This window comes from Sciurus carolinensis, unplaced genomic scaffold, assembly GCF_902686445.1.
Source record: "Sciurus carolinensis unplaced genomic scaffold, mSciCar1.2, whole genome shotgun sequence".
Taxonomy (NCBI): domain Eukaryota; kingdom Metazoa; phylum Chordata; class Mammalia; order Rodentia; family Sciuridae; genus Sciurus; species Sciurus carolinensis.
Window position 1 is genome coordinate 1418138 of NW_025920120.1, and position 15199 is coordinate 1433336.

Consider the following 15199-nt stretch of genomic DNA (forward strand, 5'->3'; position numbering starts at 1 on the left):
TCCCTGGTAGTCACGTGGCTATTGGTGGCTGTCACCAAACTGGAGAGAGGGGACTCAAAGCACTGGATGGACACTGAATAAAAACCCAGTTTCTAATGCTGCTTCCTGTGTCGACTATCTGTGTGATGCTAGGAAAGTCACTCTGCCTCTCTGGGCTTCTTTATGAGAAATGAAGATAAAACCCATCTCAGAGAGCTGCGGGATGATTAATGTGTTTGTCTGGTGCCTGATATTTGTAGAACATGATAGTTATTGGCAGGGGACAGAGCAAGAATCTGAATCCAGGATTCCTTGGTCCTCGTGGGATAGTCTCTGTAAAGCCTTGGGAAAATGCCAGAAACATCTCCCAGCCTCAGTTTTTCATCCATAAAGTGGGCTGGCAGCTCTCCTGTCTATTTCTCTGGGATTCTGGGAGATGTGCTAGTCAGTGTGCATCGCTGTGATGGAACACCTGAGACAATCAGCCTGAAGAAGAAAGGTTTATGGTGGCTCACGGTTTTAGAGGATGTGGTCCTCACTGGACTGGCACCATGGCTTAGGCTCGTGGGAGGCAAGCGGGATTCCTTCAGGTTCCTGTCCTTCAGTGAGGGGCATCTCTGTGTCCAGGCACCCCGTTCACAGAGAAGACACCGAGGCCTCCAAAGACTTTTCCTTAGGAGGAAAGGACCCCGTGCACAAACTTGCAGCCTCACCTTCAGAGTGAGGAAGGCTGGGAGGAAGGTGACAGCCAGGTGGCTGGAAACCCCCTGGTCCCCACTGGGTTTGTGAATGGTAAGGCGATCCCATCTTATCCAGGCGGAGGTCCCGTGTGATGTCCCATGGGGGGCTTGGTGAGCAGGACCCAGAGACAAAGGGCAGCCACCGAGGAGCCTGCGTGTGGAGGGACCAGGGTGTCCCTGCCGCATTCCATTGGCTAGAATACCTGGTCCCCTGCATGTGTTCCTGAGGGGACAGGCACATCTGCTGGGCTCCGAGCTCTGGCAGAGAACCCAGACCACTCAGGAACACAGGAGAGGTGGAGGTGAGGACTGTCCACAGGCTCTGGTGTCCTTCTGAGCAGAGGGAGAAATACACATGGTGAGAACTCGCTGTGGGTCCACCCTGCCATGGAGCCTCGGGGGGCAGGTGCTGGTCAACTGGTGGACAGTCCTATGATCATGGTGGGCATACTGGGGTGCCACCCCGTTCTCTGAGAATTGTCCTCAGCTGCTAGGACCTGACTCTTGGTCCTTTATGGCCCCTCCTGCCCACAGGCAGGCCTACTGACCCCTGCACGCCGGCTCAGCCCCAGGGCCAGGCCAGGACCAGGGACAGCCCTCTGGCTCAGTCCTCCCCATCCTCCAGGGTGCCCTTCCCTTCAAGGTTGCTCTTCTGAGCTCAGTCCCCAAACAAGTCCCCAGCACCATGTCCCCGTCCCAGGCTCCTCTTCCAGGGAGGCTCCCAGGATGATCTGCCAGAGGAGCCTTCCACCTTGGTTCTGTGACATGCTTTAGAGGTGAGAGGGACGGTCACTTGCCCAGGGTCACACCGGGCACATGTGTGACCCAGCTCTAACTCAGGGAAGTCCTGACTTGGTGGTCTCCACTGAAGCCCATGGCACCTGCCTACAGGGGGCCAAGCAGCTGCCCATAGACCACAGGAAGCACGGGTCACAAAGACCTTCTCTAGCCGCCCTGGGGGACCAGGCATTGGTTGAGCAGGGGAACAGGAGAGGGCGGGGAGGGCATGGAGGGGAGGTGGCTGAGGCCATTGCAGGGAGGTCGAGGACATCAGTGTCACCCAGGGGGCTCCTCAGCCAGGGTCTCAGGTGGCCAAGCCTTGTGGGTTCCCAGCCATCTGCCATCCCAGCCTCATGCTCCACTTCGGAGGCACTCAGTGTCCCAGGGATATTGAGGGACCTTGAGGCCTGCTCTCCTCCAGCTTCTGGGGAGACAGGATGAGCCACACACAACCATAGAGTTTGGAATGGCCCCAGGTGCTGGGAGGCCACAGACCTAAAAGGTCTTGTCCTGAGACTCCCTCAAGAGACCTCGTGTCCCACCCACCAATGCTCTGGACTCAAGAAGAAAGGCCAAGGGCCATTCTGTCCATGCCCCTGCCTCTCACTATGGTCTGTGTCCCCGTATGAAACCTGCAGGTGGTGAGGGCTTATATTCTCCCCCCTCCTTCCTGCAAACTGAACAGCAGCAGCGTTCTCTCCTTGCAGTGAGAGGGGTCAAGTCATCCATTCCATGTTGGTGAAGTGAGCACCTACTATGTGCCAGCTCTGTGGGCCAGAGCCATGAGTAAGTGTGATGGGCCTGGAACTGGGCTGGATGGAGCTGTGGGCCAGGAGCAGGCGCCTGGGTGATTCACACAAAGTGGCTGACAGTGGGACGGCCCTGCAGGGATAGGCGTCATCGGCTTTGGGACAAGAGCAGGAAGGGTCAGGCCAAAGATCCAGGAGGCCTCCGCCAGGGGCAGGGCCAGGCACGGGGGCAGAGTGGCCTCCTGAGAGTGAGCAGAGCCACCAAGGTACAGGCTGGTGCGTGTCAGTGAGAGGAAGCGCCGGGGGCCAGCAGCTAAACACCAAGCCTGTTGTGCCAGATGAGGTCAAGGTCAGGGGCCCCCAGCCAAGGTCTGGAGACAGAGGCAGGGAGAGGGGCCTCCTGTGGGCTTCATGACTCCAGGGCCCCCCACTGCCCACAGAGGAATCCACAAGGGAGTCCTTGAGGCCCTGCCCCACTCATGCCTCATCAAGGGCAGGTCCTCAAGCTGCCAGCCTCTCCCCTGTCCCTGCTGCCTCCATGCCTTCCTTAATCCCGTCCCTCCCACTGTCACCCTCTCCTACATCCTTCTGTCCCCTCCCCCAGCTCCCTGCCCCTCTCTTGGAAATAAGGGCCCCTGCGCTTGTGCCCTGGGATGAGGCACCTGGCCCTCCCAGCTGCTGACCGTCGACAGACCTCAGATGGAGATGCGGGTTCTGGTCAGTGCAGTGGGTCATGCCTATAATCCCAGCAACTTGGGAGGCTGAGGCAGGAGGATCACAAGTTGGAGGCCAGTCTCAGCAACTTAGTGGGAGAGACCTGTCTAAAAAGAAAAAATAAAAAAAGGGCTGGGGATGTAGCTCAGTGGTAAAGTGCCCTGGGTTCAATCCTAAGTACAAGAAAGGAAGAAAGAAGAGAGAAGAGAAGAGAGGAGAAGAGAAGAGAGGAGAGGAGAGGAGAGGAGAGGAGAGGAGAAGAGAAGAGAAGAGGGGTTCCATATTGTCCATGGCTTCCTCTGGCCCACACAAAGCTGGGCACAAGGCAATACATACAAAATTAATAGATGACTTCATGGTCAGTGAATGGCTCTCTCCCACCAGAACACTCTCTCTGGTGCCGAGATCCACCATCGATCTGGGGCTGTTTCCATGGCAACCCGGGAGCCCCCATGGAGGTCACTGGGCCAGGCTCCCTCCCCTACCTGGCAGGACCCAGGTCATCATGAACATGCCCCCTGCCCACACTTGTCCTCCTCACACCTGCCCAGGGAGGTGGGGAGCAGGTGGGAGTCATGCCCATTTTCTATGCGGGGACACTAAGGCTTCCTGGGGGAATCTGGTTGGTGCTAGAGCTTGAACCCACTAAGGAGTCCTCAGGTCTTCATCCTCCATCCTCAGCCTCCAGTCCCTGTGTGAGTGTCACCTTCTCCAAGAGAGCCCTGCCTATCAAACCCAAAACAGCATTGCCTAGACTGATGCTACTCAAATTGTGGTCCCTAGACTTGGAAGATACTCAGAAATGCAGAGCTGTGGGCTCCACTGCAGGTCTTCCAAACCCAGATCTGCATTGAACCCCATCTCCAGGGAATCTTAGGCACATCAAGTCTGAGATGCATGGTGGAACCCAGCACCACCTGTAAGAACTTTCTGGAATGATTGTAAAGTTTCTCACCTGCCCAGCATGGTGGCCACTAGCCACACATGGCCACTGAGCACTTGCAATGGAGAAACTAAAATCAGGCAACTGACTTTTTACACTTTATTTCATTTCAGTTCAAATAGCCACAAAAATACCTCTTGGATAACACAGGCCTAAGTCAGTACAGGTGTTCCCAAATGGCAACGCTGATTATTATCACTGAATAAAATATATCCAGCAAGACCGGCTCTCCATTTCTTCTTCTTAACACCCTTGAGAGAAGGGGTGTGACTATCTTCGTTGGTCAGATTTAGAAAGCAAGACTCAGGTCCCTTGTGCAAGATTCCACAGTCAAAACCATGGCCATCCTCATTGACACCATTGACCCTGGGACAGTGCTATTTAACAGAGAGAAGTCTCAGAGAGGTGAAGAGATTTGTCCAGGGTCACACAGCATCCAGGTGGCAGAGTGGGGTGGGCACAGCCTGTTTCTCCTGAGGCTGTACCGTGAGGACCCTGGGTAGTGGGGGCAGGAGCTGTGCTTGAGAAGCAGGGGATGAGAAGAAGCCAGTCCTGCACCTGGAGAGGCCCCTCAGGATCAGGGCCCCCACCACACCTGGGAGGTCACTTACCATGCTCCAGAGGGGCAGCAGCAGATGCCTGGCAGGCAGTGCAGCCCACAGGAACCTCTGGTTGCTTCCTGCAGCCTGCTAGGAGGGCGCAGGCTGTGGCCGCAGGCGCCAGGGAACATGAGCGGCTTCCTAAGTCACGACCAGCTGGGCTCAGGGAAGGCCAGGGAGGCGCCCTCACCCCTCAGCCTCTGCCACTTGCTTGTATTTAAAGCCTAGCTCCATTTCCGAGCCAGTGTGGGTGAGTGTTGTGGGTGTGTTTGTCTAGCAACAAAAGGCAGCCTCCCAGGAAGGGAGCCCCCTCCCGGCCCCCTCCAAGCTCCCACACCCAGTCTAATGCTGTGTGGTGGAGCAGGCGGGTTATTAGGAGGCAGACTGAGAATCCAGAACTGCAGGCCTCCTGTCACCACCTCCCTCCAGGGGCGGGTCCCCTGGCCACACAGGCCAGTGCAAGCCCCAGAATGCCAGAGACCAGGGTACTGTGTCCCACATGCTGACAGGGGCCCTGAGCTGGGGCTTGGACACCATAGGGTCTGAGTCCCACAGATGGAGAAATAATAACGATAACAACAGTGAAAATAAGAGCTGCTGTTAGGGGACGTTTCCCAAACCAAACGCTGCATGCAGGGGTGGTTCACCTGCACACTGACAGAGAGCGGCCCCGGAGGCATCCCAGGCTGGGGAGCTGAGGCACCAAGCAGGGGTGTCCTTGGCTCAGGTAACCCAGCAAGGACGCAGTAGATCCAGGCTCTGATCCAGGTCTGTGGCAAACAGGAGGCAACGAGGAACAAGCTGAAGGGATGCAAGGTGCCGTTGGCAAGGGACAACCTCAGGATCCAGGGCTTGACCTTCACAGCCTCGGTTTCTCCGTCCACCCAGTGGGGAGGCTGAAGCCAACTTCACAAGAACAGCATGAGAATTAAACAGGCTGAGATGCCCTGCGGTCAGGATGGAGCCAACGAAATGTGCGTCACCAGTGGAGCACAGTGTCGGTATCTAGTAGGCACTCAGCAGATGATGTGAATGCACATGGTGGAAGGAGAAGCCGCCTGACTTGTAAACCAGTAGCCCCCGCCATCTGGGAGAACCGAGCATTTGAGCCACGTTGCGGCGCCTCCTGGGGCAGTGTGAGCCCATTTTATAGACCTGGAGACTGAGGCTCTGGGAAGGTTGATGGGCTGCTGGGGTCTCACAGTCGCTGGGCAGGGGAGCCAGAAGACGGGCATGGTGCATTCCAGAGCTCCCACCCCAGCCCGGTGGCAATGCAGCAGGTGCCCAGAGCGGAGACTCAGGGAGGCGAGGTGGCTGGCCTCACAGATGGAGCACGGATGGTAGGGGGCCAGGCGGTGCTTCTCCCGCAAGCACACGCACAGCTGCTGTGGCAATGTCCTTGCCCAGCTGCTGGGGTCAACCAACACCATGGCAACTGCCCTCTCCAGTCCCCTGACAGCACTCATCTGCTTTCTGTCTTTATGGATTTAGCTATTCTGAATGTTTTGTGCATTTGAAATTATGCAATCTGTGGTCTTCTGTGGTCTGGCTTATTTCACTTAGCATAATATTTTCAAAGTTCATCCACCCATGGTTCCATAGTCTTTCCTTTTTTTGGCTGAATAATATACTGCTGGGTGAATACATTGCATTTTATTTACCTGTTCATCCACAGGTGGACAAATGCACACATTTTGAATTTGCTTCTTTTGCTTTCTGTTGTGTCTGTGAGGTTCATCTTGGCTGTACTCTGTTCACAGGTCATTCTTTTTCATTTCTGTCTAATATTCCCTCAAATAAACCTTTCTCTGTTTATTCTCCATCATACTGTGCCTGGACATTTGGATGGTTTCCACTTTGGCCTTTGGCACTGTTAGAAATAAAGCTGGAAGAATAGTTTTTGGGGGCGTCATTAGCTACTTTGTTTCAGCTGGGCACAGCTAGGTGTCCCAGGGGTTGGGTAGGCATTTGTTAGCTTGGCTCTATTTGAACAGAGAGAGAGCAGAGGTCAGGAGGCAGAGCCTTGTCAAACTCCAACTGGTTAGAATGTAACATCATTACTGAGCTCAGTGTATGGAGTTTCTCTCTTTTCTCTTTCTTTTTTTTTTTGGGGGGGGGGGGACTGTGTTCCAATAAAACTTTATTTACAAAAATAAGTGGTGGTCCAAATTTGGTCCATAGGCTACAGTTTATCACCCCCGTTTCTTTTCTTTACTTTTTTTTATTTATGCCAAAGTGACATCATGTGTGTAGCACTGGTTCCTGGTGTTCTTTTAAAATCACGTGGTTGAAGAAAAGGGGTTTAAAGGAACTCTCAGTAAAGGATAAACCAAAGCCCAGGTAACACTGGGCAGAGGGGGGTCTGGAAGGAGTCCCCAGTGGATGAAGGCTGTGTGCCGTGGGCAGGGCTGTGGAGACAAGCCTGGGTGGTCAGGAGGACATCTGGGGATGCAAGGGTGGAGCGAGGCTGGTCTGGGCAGGGCCGCGGGGCCCTGGGTAGCCTTGACACAGGGCAGGCCCAGCTCTCAAGTCCAGCCTGACCTTGGGAGCATGGCACCGCCTGAGCCTCAGCATCCTCCCTGCCAGACGTGGTCACAGAAGGCACTCGGGGCTCAGCGGGGCCTCCGTGTGGCATCGCGGCTCCAGATAGGTGCTTGGTTCAGCGTCTGTGACCGAGTTCATCTCAGAACAAGGAGGAATGGGCAGGGCCACCTCCTGACTGCCATCACCTGTCACCGACCTGCAGTTCCAACCGCTGTGGGACCAGGCTCTGGGGGCCACGCTGGCCAGAGCTGGGTGTCCTCTTTCCCGGCTGCCTGTCCTCACTGGCAGCCATCAGGGGTCTGCCCAGGCCTTCCTGCTCCTGCAGGGGCTGAGCCCTGTGGCCTTGGTGACATGGAAAGCCCACCCAGGGGAAGGTCGGGGGCACTGGTTGGGGTGCAGGACCCTCAGGACAGACTGACGACCATGCCCAGGCATCCACGTCAGGCCTCCCATGACACAGGCCACCGCACCACATCCCTCGCCACCTGAACTCGAGCAGGTCCTGGGTCTGCCCTGTGCGTCAGTCTCCTCATGAGGCTCCTCATGGAAACACACATGGCACCCCTTCTAATTCCCACAACCCACTTTCCGAAGACCAGGCACACAAGAGTCTCCAGGACCAGCCACAAGGATGGTGGTCATTGGTTACCTCTGGACGGGTCCCCCCAGAGATGTCCCCGGGGGTCACCAGGGTCCCTGTATCTTCCACCAATGGCGCTGGTGGTAGTGATAATAGCTGGTTAGCTCGGTGAAGGAGGCCGGTCGGTCTCTGCTGGTGTAGATCTTGGGAGAGGCCGTCCTGACGCTCCGCTCTCCATCTGGGTCTCATTTACATAGCCAGGCAGCTTCCTCAGCCGCGTCCCCCTTATGTCCGCGTTTTCAGAGCTCAGAGCCTAATTGCCCCTCGCCACAGCCTTTGCCCATGGCACTGGTGGAATGAGAGGCGCTGGCCGGCCCACTCATTTGCAACTCATCACCCAGGGCTAGCATGTGGCCCAGGCACAGGGCATTGCAGCGACGTGTGTCAGGAACGGACCTATGGCAGTGGGTGGGGTGGGGCCCTCAGTCTCCCACTGGCCTCCTCCTTTGCCCTCCGCTGGGCCATTCTCATGTGTCAGTGGGATGACCCTTCATTGTGAATCAGGGATGCGTCCAGGCCAGTTGTGACTCCTGGACTCCTGCTCATGTGGGTTAAAATCTGAACCCCTCGCATGGATCCAAGAAGTCCTGGAGGACCTGAACCCACCGTCTTGCCACCCTCCTCTCCCATCATTCCCTTCCACCTTGCTGACCATGTCCCAGTCACGCCAGCCTCATTGCAGTATCTCCAACAAATCCCTCCTGCCCCAGGACCTTTGCACATACTGCTGGCTCTTCCTGGCTTGCTCTTACCCTAGTGTTCACACAGTCACCTCCTCTGCCTGTTTCCAGCCTCTGTTCCCAGAGGCCTTATTTAGAATATTTCCCTCGTCTTGTGCTGTCTTCTCTTGCTTTATTGTCTTTCACTGAAATTTTTTACTGTGTATGGTATATGTCAGTCGCTGGAATGTGATTCTTTGATGGTCCCTCAGCCCAAGGTGCTGATGTCCCTCCAGGAGGGCAAAGGCTTTGGAGGAAAACACAGCAAACTAATAGCAGTGCGTGGCCTGGTGCCTCAGTGGTAAGTGCTGCATCCTTGTTCTGGGGTCCCACTCTGGGGTGTTCCCATTTAGAACCTCTAGGTCCCTCATCCTGCTCTGCAGAGGCAATGAGAGCGGGCAGGTGGCTTTGGACCACATGACAGAAGATGAATCAGAGGCTCAGGGATGTGATGTGACTTCCTAGGCCTTTGACTTTCTGCCAAAATGGTGCCCTCTGCCCCACCACAGGGCCCCTGCCAAGCTGTGCCCATTTCACCACTCCATGAACTCATTGTTGTAGTTGAATCTTGAGTGCTCTCCGAGGCCCATGTGTTGAAGGTTTGGTCTCCAGGCTATGAGTAGGTGAGGCCTCGTGGAAGGAAGGTAGGTCACTGGGAGCTTGCCCTTCAAGGGGATAGTGGGACTCTGCCCCGCTCCCCTGCTTCCTGGCTGCTGTGAGTAAATAGCTTTGCCCCAACACACTTTCCCCACCATCACCATGTAGGGCTGCCTCAGGCCCAAAGCAACAGAGCCAACTAATCATGGACCGGAACCTCTGAAACTGTGAGTCAGAATAAACCTTTTCTCTCCTTAAGTTGATAATATCAGATGTTTTGTCAGAATAACAGAAAGCCGACTACCATACCCTGATCTTCTTTCAGACTTCTTTTCTTTGACATCTCCTGCCTGTGGGAGCCACCACTCCCCTGAGTCTAGGGCAGATTTGCCCTTTGGAATTTCTCAGCACTCCTTGTTCCTCTTGAAAGTGTCCTTCAGAATGGACAGAGTAAAATGGGAGAAAATCATTTTGCCAAAGGGTGAATTTAAGGGCCTCTGCTGGATACAATGTGAGCCATCCTCAGAAATCTGGTGCTCCCCAGGTAAGAGGGGAAGAGAAGAAGATCAATGCAGGTGCATCGATGAGCCGGGTGCAGTCTGCAGGGATGCCTTGGCAGCTGTGAACAGCGCTCAGGGAGCAAGAAGATGAGATGCTCCTACCCAACCTCCCGGGTCATGGATTCCAAGTCGTTCCTGGGCCATGAGCTTCCTGGCACTTCTGATCTACCCTGTGTGGGGACCAGGCTCACACCTGTGGTCACTGGAAGGCCACAGCACAGAGAAGCAGGTGGCAGGGGTAGGATGCCATTGACATATTTGAGAAGTGCCCTCTGAACGACCCAGAGGGGTACAGGACGCATGTGCAGTGACCGAGCATCTCCGGCTGCTTCTGGCCGTAGCTGCGACTTGCATCTTTACAAAGCACCAATCCACAACACTCTGCTTTCTAGCCCTGAGCCTCTAGCCACAGAGAAGCCCAAGACCTGGGTCCTGCCCTCCAGATCAGAAATCCTAGCTATGGAGTCCAGACTGAAACACCAGGACAGCCCAGTGAGGCAGGCATGTTTCACAGATGAGATGCAGAAGCACAGAGAGGTGAAGGGGATTCCCTAAGGTCACACAGCTAGTAATGTAGTAAAGGGTAGTACTGGGATTTGAACCCAGGGCCTGCACCCTGAGCCCCCTCTTCTGCACCATTAGTCATATCTGCTAACATGACCACTACCCTCCCTTTGTGCAAGGACAGCCTCCACATCCACCCTGATCATCCCCATTTTATAGGTGGGGAAACTGAGGCCCAGGAGGGATGTGATCAGAGAGCACATGGGTGCCAGATCCTGGGGTTGGAGACCCAGGCCAGTTGCCTGCCAGGGAGTCAGCCTCAGTCACTGCCACTCCCTAGACCCTGGAGGCCAGCAAGCAGAAGCAGGGCTGGGATATACGGGTCACTGCCACTCACAGGGCAGGGCTTTGGCCGGACTGCCTGCCTCCACCCCTCTGCCGTGAGCTCTAACTACACCCACCTCCCATCGGGAGCTGGGCACGCAGCAGGGACAGGATTCAAATCAGGGCAGTCGGCCTCCAGCACCTAATCCACCTTCACCCCCCAAGCAGGGATCCCTTTCAGGGCCCGAGCTGGGTGGCCGCTGGCCCCGGGGGCAGTCCCTGCGGGCAGCTTCAGCTCTGTCCTCTCTGCTCCCAGAGGAGCGTCCAGGGTCAGGTGTGGACCCTGCTCTGCCGAGCAGCACCAGAGCCCAGCGCCCGGCCCAGCCTGGGAGGTTGGCATGACACCCCTGAACCTGGGAGCAGACCCCATTCCCAGGGTGGCCAGATCTGCAGCAGGCCTGCGTCACGGGCTCCTGTGAAACCCCTGCTGGCTCACCCCACCTGGCAGGGCACCCCACCTTTTGTAAAGAATAACTCGGAGAGCGTCTGTCACTTCCCGGCAGACACGACTCTCGGGTTTGATTCTGAATGTGGTTCCTTTCACTGGGACCATCCTCCTCCCATGTTCAGCCCTGAGGCTCCCGAGGTCCAGGCGAGGAAACAGGCTGGGCCACAGCCCCCAGTCCTGCCCACGGAGGGAGTGACAGGTAACCGGCAGAGAGGGCTGGGCCTGGGTCCCTGGCTCCGAGGTGCCAGCTGAGGCCCGTGAGGCCCAGGGCTTCCCACCTTTCTCTCCACCGGTTTCTCTCTGGGCAGGAGGTGCTCCATCTTCCCCTGTGCTGCCTCCATGGGTCTGAATCGACCTCTGATCCCTACTTAACATGCAGCGCTAAAAACTCCACGACAGCTCATCCTTTGCAGATTAGCTCCTCACATCGAAATGACTTATTTAGAAGGTTCCTCTCCTCTCCTCTCCCCACTTCCTTTCTATTTTTTTTCATTCCTTGACTGAGAACATATTAATCAGAAATTAAGGCTGATGGGGGACAGAGGTGGGTGTGATGGGGTCAGTAAGAGGAGGCTGTGGAGGGAGGTGGCCAGGCGGCCAGGGGCCAGGGGGACGGTGGGGCCAGGGAGGAGGCTGGGAGGGGAAGGGGCTGGGGCTGGTGGGGAGGAGGCAGGGGCAGCCAGAAGGGAGGAGGGAGGCCAGGTCAGAGGCAGGAGAAGAGAGGACGATGGAGCAGGTGGGGAGGCAGGGAGAGGGAGAGAGGCCAGGAGAGGGAGAAGGAGAGAAGCAGGAAAAGGAAAAATACTAGAGTCAAAAAAAACCCCAGAGACAGGAAGGAGGGAGGGCAAGCATGGGAAAGTGCCCGGTGCAGGCAGGTCCCAGTACAGCCACCTGGGCGCTGGCCCCCACCCCAGGACCAGAACCCTGTGCAGCCAGCCTCTGCTGCTGGTGCAGAGCGGAGTTGCCACACACCCTGGCCAGACTGAGGCCAGGGCCACCCTGCCCTGCAGCCTTGAGGGAGGGCCCGCCGGTCCTGCCTGTTATCTCCCCTTTGTTACTTCCTGAATCTATATACACTGATATAAATTTCTATGCAACATAAATATATATGTATAAATCTCTCAATCTCTCTCTCTCTCTCTCTGTCTCTCTCTCTCTCTCTCTCTTTTGCAATCTTGCGAGATAACCAGGCATGAAGCAGAGGCTACGATGATAAGAAGATTAGAGAGGATTGCTTCATCTGTTGTAAGATTTCCAGGAGGGATATTTGTTCTCAGGAGACCAGCCAGAAGGTTATCTAAATAGGCTGTGTCTGAGCTAACCCAGAGCTGCTCCCCACTGGGACATTAATGGTACAAATAGCCAGAGACAGGTGGGGTGAAGATGAATTATAATAATTGTTTGATTATCTTGGGCTTTAACAAACCCAGTCAGTTCGTCTGGGTGTGAAAAATTAACTGTTCTCACAGCGGCAAATTTCACAGCGTTTGGTGTTATGTATCTTTTTCTCCAGAGAGGGGGCCAGCCTGTGCAAGGGCTCAGGGGTGACAAGGACGCCACAGTTTCTCTTGGATGCATCCCTGTGGCCAGGTTCTCTGGATGAGGGAAAAAATTCTGCCAACCATTCAGGGCCTGTTGGAAGAATGTTCTGGAGAAACACCTTCAAACATAAACATAGACTGGGTACAGGATGGACTAAAGCCCTTGCTTCCTTAAAATATAAAAAAAAAAAAAAAAATTTAAACCACTTGGTTTCCGAGCCAGTAGAGGAAAAAGCCATTTTCTTCTAGAATCATGTGGCCAGAGGCCGTGGCCATGGGCCCCGCGAGGCTGTGGGGCTGGAGCAGTGGTCGGTCTGTACCGAGTCCAGCTGTCAATGTAAAACTTAGCGGGGAAAACGTGAGAAGCATGGTCCATAGAGGCAGGTGGAGAGGCACCCGCAGCACATGTGGCTGAAGGCAGCCCCACCTGTCTCTTGCTGCGTTTTTAAGTATTTTTTTAGTTGGCAATGGACTTTATTTCATTGACTTATTTCTCTCCCCCACTAAGCCATGGCCCCAGTCAACTCTGTGGGTTCTCTGCTTTCCACACACATGGATCTTTGTGTGTGACGATGGCATACATGACTCCCTCCCACCCCTTTGTGATGGATGCCTCTGCTTTAGACTCTGGGTCGTGCACACAGTAGGAGCACAGTAGGAGCTTTAGGAGGCCACGGGATTCGGTTGCTGATGGAGAGTCCAGTGGGTTGCTGGGAGTTCATTCCAGCTGACCAGTGCTGACGTGGCCCAGAAGTTAACCAGGGGACCTCACAGTGGCCCTTCAGCCGCTCAGGCCTCGGGGCACCTGCTGTGGGACCGGCTCTGCTCTGAGCATGTCCCTCAGCTGGCCTCACTCAGCCCCACGATGCCCTGGGAGGGAGGATCTGTTTGTCCCACTGTGGGCCATGGGGTCAGCTTGGAGAGGTGCTGTTTGTACAGCACTTACTGTGCCCACAAGGGCTTGTCCCTGGACCTTGGGATGGCCGGTTCTGGGTCCCCACTCCTGGCTCACTCTGCAGCTGTGACCTTCGCTGCCTCCCTGAGTTTGCCCCACCTTCTCTCCTTATAGCAAGGAGCCACTTCTTCACTGGGCCCATGGCAGCCCCCATGTATGCAGGTGGCTCATTTGGAGGTTTATGGGGGGAAGGGAAGGAGTCCAGCAGAAACCTGGAGCCGAGTGCTGGGTCCAGCCAGCCTCCACAGAGTGGTCTCAGCCAACCTGCAGCTCTGTGAGCCTCAGTCCTCCCAGCTGCAAAGCACCTTCCAGGGAGCACCTGTGGCAAGGTTACTCTGGGTCGAGGGACGTCAAAACCCTCAAGAGAGGGTCATTATGGAGGCTGAGGGGGCGGCCGAGTGCCCACCGAGGTCCTTTCCTCCCTGCCTTCTATATCCAGGATGCTCTGGGCAGGAGAGGGGGTCTTGGGAGATTCTTTACAAGGAGCCGCCCAGCTGAAAAAGAACCCCTTCCCCCTTCCCAGCCTCTGGCCTTCTCTCAGCCTGGAAAGAGGCTGGAGGCTGGAAATAGGACCTCCTTAGTGGGGGGACCTCTGGACACAGACCCCTACCCACTCCCAGAGGCCCCAGCCAGGGTGGTTGGTAAGGGCGGGGAGGACGATTGTCAGCTTGACCCCAGCCACCAAGGCGTGACTGGCAGCTGGCCATGCGGGGCCATTATTATTACCGCCATCCACGCTGTCATGGTTGTTGGACTATATCGCCTGGGTCTCCTAAGGTTTGAGCCCATGCCCAGCCTCCCTGCCTCCCAGTCTCCTCCCTGCACCCCAGCCCTGCTCCTTTCACATCCCCTGCTGCCACCCCTCGCCTGTTCCTTCCTCTTTATCTCACTTGCCACAGGTCTGTCCCATGCACAGCTGCCATCTTTGTTCTATCTGTGGCAGCGAGGCCGAGCCGGGCCACGGGCAGACAATGACAGTATAATAGCGTGTCTGCAGCTATTGCTGTGTGTGTCCAGGTGATCCATCATGCCACCTGATACCAGGCAGGTGGCAGCCTGGAAGCCAGCTGGCCACTCTGAGAATCTCCACTGCCCCTCTGTGTGCAGGACAAGATGGGCTGGGGGACCAGGAGAGGCCATGGGCACACTGTGGGCCTCAAGGGTCTCCCTCACTAGATCCCACCCCAGCCCTATCAGGAGGGCGGCTTCTTCTACCCTGTTATTCTGATGTGAAACTCAGGCTCAGAGAGGGACACTCACTTGTCCCAGGGCACACAGCAGAGTGGGGGCAACATGGGGACTGGAACCCAGGTCTGTCGACCCCAAAGTCTGTGATCTGAAGCACCTTGCCCTGCTGTTCCCAGAGCCTGCCTTTTCAGGTTAGCAAGTGATTTGCACATTCAGGACATGGACAGAGGCCCAGTACCTGCCCAACCATCTTCTAGACATAGAGCTGGGAGCCTCTCCTCCTGGAGCGGGTGGGTAAATTTGGGGGTGGGAAGGAACAGACATCATGGTAGGCCAGAGCACATGGATATGAGCAGGGGCCCTGGGGCCCACACCAAACTTCTGCCTCTGCCTTTCCTGCTGTGTGACTTGGTCCAAGTGGCTTCACCTCTCTGTGCATCAGGTTCTTCATGGTGGTGATGGGAGGCCCTCCATCAAGGGGCGGCTAGGAAGATTCAGTGCATGGTAGGAGAGCCTGACACTCCGGAACATGCCCTACAGTCCTGCCTGGGGCCGTCACCTACCTCTCCAAGGAGCCCAAGCACGGTATATACACGCATCACTCCCATTTCACAG